We start from the raw sequence: 6,470 nt of genomic DNA on the forward strand, positions 1-6,470 counted from the left end.
ACATGCTGCAGGTTCTCTTTCCCCAGGTTCCCAGAAAGGTGTAATTACCCACCCATGCCAAATTTTACTAAGGTGCATTGTTCCACGGTTCAAAATACCCCTGGCAGGGCTTCCCTGGTGGCGCAGTGGTTGAGAGTCCGCCTGCCGATGCAGGGGACACGGGTTCGTGCCCCGGTCCGGCAAGATCCCACATGCTGCGGAGCAGCAGAGGCCACAACAGTGAGAGGCCCACATACCGCAAAAAAAAAAAAAAAATACCCCTGGCACCTCAAAGGGGCAATTCAAAATATAAGTATTCATGCCGAGAATGTGATTGTTTATAGTGACCATGTTAACAAATCCTCCTGCTGAGTCCGGTGCTTTCTAAACATTTGCCTTCAGTAAAGTTAAAGGAGGAGCTAAAAGAACTGTCAGCTGACAAGTCATTAGTAATTGACATCACGGTGATTTTTTGGCCCATAACTCAAAAGATGTTCGAAGAGTTGAGTATTACTGCCACAACGAGATGTCTTCAACTCCTCTGTATTTATTTACAAGAACCAACTTTTTCAATGCTTACGGCATGAGAAAAAAAAAAAGCTCTGCTCTTTCTAGCAAATATACATGGATACCTATATAGATTTTTTTTTTAAAGTTCCATTTGGCTTATTAAGAGAAGCATTTTAAACAAAACTTAGGTTTAACAATGATCAAAACTAGTTGTTGTGGTCAATTGGGTATTTTACAATTTTTGAACTCAATCCAAAAGAAAATGTTTAGTATTATGACAACACAATTTTCAAAAGTGTTTTAATTTTTGTATGTATTTTTGTTGCAGAGAAGTAGGACAACAAACCAAAGACTTCGAGCATAAAATCGATTTCACTAGAAAAAAATTCTGTGGAGGAAATAAAGTGGAAATACGAGTTCAAGGAGGAAAAAGGAACAATGTAAAATTTCAACTGTTAAATAAAAACTGGTGGACTTCCCTGGTGGCGCAGTGGTTAAGAATCTGCCTGAGAATGCAAGGGACACAGGTTCAAGCCCTGGCCCGGGAAGATCCCACATGCCGCGGAGCAACTAAGCCCCGTGTGCCACAACTACTGAGCCTGCGAGCCACAACTACTGAAGCCGGCGTGCCACAACTACTGAGACCGCGTGCCACAACTACCGAGCCCACGTGCCACAACTACTGAAGCCTGCACGCCTAGAGCCCGTGCTCCACAACAAGAGAAGCCATGACAATGAGAAGCCCACGCACCGCAACGAAGAGTAGCCCCAGCTCACAACAACTAGAGAAAGCCCGCGCACAGCAACAAAGACCTAACACAGCCAAAAATAAAAAAATAAAATAAAAAAAAGAATCCACCTGCCCATGCAGGGGACACGGGTTCAAGCCCTGGTCCCTGGTCCGGGAAGATCCCACATGCCGCGGAGCAACTAAGCCCGTGCGCCACAACTACTGAGCCCAAGTGCCACAACTACTGAGGCTGAGCTCTAGAGCCTGCAAGCCACAACTACTGAAGTGCGCGCACCACAATGAGAAGCCCGCACACTGCAATGAAGAGTAGCCCCCGCTCGCCACAACTAGAGAAAGCCCCCCCCCGTAGCAACGAAGACCCAACGCAGCCAAAAGTAAATAAGTAAATTTATATTTAAAAAAAACCCCTATATATAAAAAAAAACTGGTTCATGTATTCTTTTCAAAGGATGAGGGAAATCAAATCACTATGGTATTTAGATTCCACTGCAGGTTTAAGTGCCTGATGTAACAGTTTTATTTTTAAAATGTCAATATTTACAATTAACCAGAAATCATATCCTTTGAAACTTTCAGAGAAAAATTTTTGCAATCTAAAAATGGGAGAGTGGGTAGTTTTCAAAACAAAGCTAAGCTCACTGCTACTGCTGGCCTGCCTTCAGCCCTAAAGGCACAGGTACTAAGTGAGGTTCTGAACCCTTTAACCAGATTACCCAGGAGGACACATTCAGACCTTGCTTGAAAGACAGAAGAGGATCTGGTGGGAATTTAGGGCTCTAAGGAAGAACCACCCCAACTGGCCTGTCCACTTTCTATCATCAGCCAGATCTCTAGCATTTCATCGTGTCCCCAGGCCTGTCTGCACCCTGCCAAATCCATCTGATTTACTTAGGCAAAATCTGCACAGCTGGGGCCTCCCTGGTGGCGCAGTGGTTGAGAGTCCGCCTGCCGATGCAGGGGATACGGGTTCGTGCCCCGGTCTGGGAGGATCCCATATGCCGCGGAGCGGCTGGGCCCGTGAGCCATGGCTGCTGAGCCTGCGCATCCGGAGCCTGTGCTCCGCAACGGGAGAGGCCACAACAGTGAGAGGCCCGCATACCACAAAAAAAAAAAAAAAAAAAAAAAAAAAAAAAAATCTGCACAGCTGGCCCCCAAAGAAACCATATGCAAAGGCTTCCATTTCCTCAACTTTAAAACTAGGACTTAACGTCAAAGTTCATTCGGGTGACAATTTCCCCATAACTGGGAGAGAAACATCTTTGAAAACTTCGTAAACAAACTCAGCTCCAGAGGCGCCAACGCCTCCATTTGGGAAGCTGGGAGGCGGAGAAAAGCAGGGGGTCGGGCTGCCCTCTTCATCAATGCATGAGTGGGAACTCCATGACTCCAATTTTTCATATGAGCAGAGTCGGAAGGGTACCCAAGATTACACAACTAGAAGTGGCAGAGGCTGGATTCAAAAATCAAACTTATATCTGACCACAAAGGTCTGAAGTGCAGTAGCTTTGGACTGAACCAGAGTTTGAATTCAATTTCCACCGCCTTCTAGTTGTAAACCTTTCTCGGTTTCCACAGCTGTAAAACAGGGAAAACATCACCTTACTTAGTAGGGTTGCTGTCAAGGCAATGAGCCATGGAGGTAAAATAGTATGTGCTCAATAAACTGTAACCAAGCCTTGAAAGAAAGGCGCGTACTCTACGCTACACCACGCAGCACGACTGGTGCGCCCAGAGCCCGGCGCCGGGACACAATACCTCTGGGGTGGACCCAGCTCTCCAGGCGGGGTGGCCTGGGCGCCCAAGAGAGCAATGCAACCCCGGGAGCCGCCGCCCGCCCCGCCCCTCCCCCGGGCCCGGCAGCTCCCACTTGCCCGTGCGGCGCTCTACGTACCCGGGGCTTCTGACCCGGCCTTGGCTGCCGCGGCTCACCCCGTCTCAGAGGCGCTCACTGGGTGCCTCCCGGACGGCAGGCGAGGCCTCAGGAACGCGTGCACGCGGACCGGACGTCCGGCCAGCGGAAAGGGGCGGGACCGGGGAAGGGGGGCGGGACCGGGGAGAGGAGAATCGGGAAAACGCGCAGCCCTAGAGCGTTGGGCCGCTGGGGACCGCGGGGTTACTCCTCTCCCGGAGCCAAAGCCTTTCCAAGCTGGGGGAGAAAATCCGGAGAGTCCTAGCTTCGAATTCAGGACTGGCCATCACTAGCTGTGCAGCCTCTAAGCACATTCTACCTGCCAGGTCTCAAGAGCGCTCTGTAGGCATTCATTAGCTCATTGAATCCTCACAGTCCTTGAGGTAGATACCGTCATCCCCATTTTACACAAAAGGAAACTGACATTTAAAGGTTAATCCGTTTGCCCTCTCTTAAAATGTACGTTGGCCGCAGAGCTCATTGTGTCCATACAAGCCTAGTAAGTCACTTTACCTCTCACTCTCTATCAAAGTGCAAATAATCGCTACTGTGCTGCTTGTTGAAAGAATTGGAAATACATAAAAGCATCTAATGGTGCCTCACATATAGTAGGTGGTCCTTAATTAACTCCTACCCTGCCTCCTTTCCCTCTCCCTTAACTGTACTTCTGCTTTCCGCTTCCTTTAAGGTAGGAATCTTGTCTGTCTTCACCACTAGTATCCTCGGTGCCTAGAACAGTGCCCAGCATAGTAGGGATCCAATACACTGAAGGATGAAGTAATCCAACATCTTTCTCTGATCACTCCAGTCCCTGAAACCTTTCTCCTTAATATCAACAGCACTGGCTGACATCACCCAATAAATAGGATTGCATCTCATGATCAAAGGGACCATTTGGTCCAAGCACCTGTCTAGATTATCTCTGCTACCTCTACTTGCACACGTCCAGTGTCAGCAAACTCACTGTCTTTCGAGACACCTTCGTGCTATCTTTGAAGTCCAGTCTTGGCAGTTAGAAAGTTTTTCCTTAGGTAATATCTCTCCGAATTCTAATCCATAGGGTCATACTAAAACAATTCTAATTCCTATTCCATAGTGCCAGATCTAATGGCCCAGTTCCCTTCCTGGACCAAACAACTTTCAGATAACCTCGATTTGTGGTTCTCCACCTTTTATCTACTCCTGACACATCAGAGGGGTACTCAGACTCCCATCAGTAACCATGGCTGGCCATGGCAGTGATAGGAATAGGAAGATGCCTGCCCCTCCCCCCAAGGTATAAAGCTCTTCCTGGGGTATATTGTTAGGAAACCCCTGCAAGATGATCCTGCTTTTCCTGGATTCTGTCTTACAGTACTGTGAGCTACTGATGTACAAGTGCGGGCTCTGTTTTCTAAGTAGGCATCCTTGTGGTCCAATCTGCCAACAGCAGATGCATCTCTGCTCTGGGATGATCTGGGAAGAAAGGCTGAAGGGCTGCTGCAGGGGCTTCAACCGAAGAACCTCCTCTGAACTGAAGCTCCACCTTTGCAGTTGTTTTTTTTTTGTTTGTTTGTTTGTTTTGCGGTACGCCGGCCTCTCACTGTTGTGGCTTCTCCCGTTGCGGAGCACAGGCTCCGGACGCGCAGGCTCAGCGGCCATGGCTCACGGGCCCAGGCGCTCCGCGGCATGTGGGATCTTCCCGGACCGGGGCACGAACCCGTGTCCCCTGCATCGGCAGGCGGACTCTCAACCACTGCGCCACCAGGGAAGCCTCCACCTTTGCAGTTTTGAGGTGTTGCCATCAAGGGCTTTTTTGGCTCAAACACATATCCTCTGTTATTCGGGATGGCAATAATAAACTTTGAGCTGGCTCTGGCTGCTTACACAATCTCACTTCATCCTGACAATGACCTGCATCTCAGTCACCCCTGTGTCCTTAGCATCTAGCGTGGTGGCTGGACTACAGAGTTGCATCAAGTTGTGTTTGGTGAACAACCTTCTGAGTCCAATAGAGATGACTCCTTTGACTCATGGGTCTTTGACTCGCTTCTTAAAATTAAACTTACTTTCCATATGTTTATTTTAAATAAATATTAATATGCAATTAAATTTATACCATCCCTCACAAATATCATTAATATTTATCCTTTATTAAGCAGCTTAAGAAAACTTTCCCAGCTGGGAGATAAAGTCCAAACTCTGAAGATAAGCCTGAAACTCAAGGCCTTCTGTAACCTGGCCCCTGATCACCTCTCCAGACATATGTCTCACCATATGTCTCACCATATGTTCCCCCCTGGGAAAGGCAAAGGAGGAAGGCAATTTAGTTACTACACCAGACTTTGTGTTAAAACACCAGGTTCAAGTCCAAACTCATCCTAAGTAGCAGTGAAACTTTGGACAAATCATTGCACTTCTTGTTTTCTGACTGTAAAACAGGAATAAAACCAGCCCTGCTGGGGCTTCCCTGGTGGCCCAGTGGCTAAGAATCCACCTGCCAATGCAGGGGACGGGTTCGAGCCCTGGTCCGGGAAGATCCCACATGCCGCGGAGCACCTAAGCCCGTGTGCCACAACTACTGAGTCTGCACTCTAGAGCCCTGTTGGTCACAACAGTCACATTGCCTGCCTACCTCCCAGAAAGGCTCTCCACTGAGTAAAAACTGCTCAGTTTGCAGTGAAATACAATGCAGAGTGTCTTACTTAAGCTTCAAATTGCAAGAATGGCAGGGGCCACAGACACCAGCACCATCATCCTCTACAATCACTCTTCATCAGTCACGTTTCATTGGCCTTTGCTTAACCTCTACGAATCTGTGGGAAAACAAAGTATAGGGCTGGGAATTAGAATAACAGAAGTGGGTTCTGACCCAAGGTCTGCAACTAGGTATCACTGTGATTTTTTTTTTTTTTGCAAGCACGATTTTCTTCAAGTCTCCTTCACAAAGTCGCATGAGCTATAATAGGTGAAACACTTAGAAGAGTTAAATCCATCTAACACATGTAAGGCTTTATTATTATCTCTGACTTCCTCCCTTTGTCTTCACTGCATATAAGGCATCGCAGCAGCCTTGGCCCTGGAGAGATGAGTGTGGGTAACAGCTCTCAGCCTGAGTGGGTGTCTTTGCCTCCCAAAGTTAAATATAAATGATTGGGGGCTATCTGCTGCTTTGGATCATATTTACTTCTGCTCTTGCCACTGATATAAAAACCAAAAGTTGACTATATTTAGCTGTTCTATTTGTTTTGTTTCCCTGAGTCAGATGGGAACTATTTCTTCCTACTCTATTCCTCTTCCCACGTTGAGAGTTTCCCAAAGGCAAAGATCATTTCCCTTTTT

The sequence above is a fragment of the Hyperoodon ampullatus genome (genome assembly GCF_949752795.1).
Source record: "Hyperoodon ampullatus genome assembly, chromosome: 19".
NCBI classification, from domain to species: Eukaryota; Metazoa; Chordata; class Mammalia; order Artiodactyla; family Ziphiidae; genus Hyperoodon; species Hyperoodon ampullatus.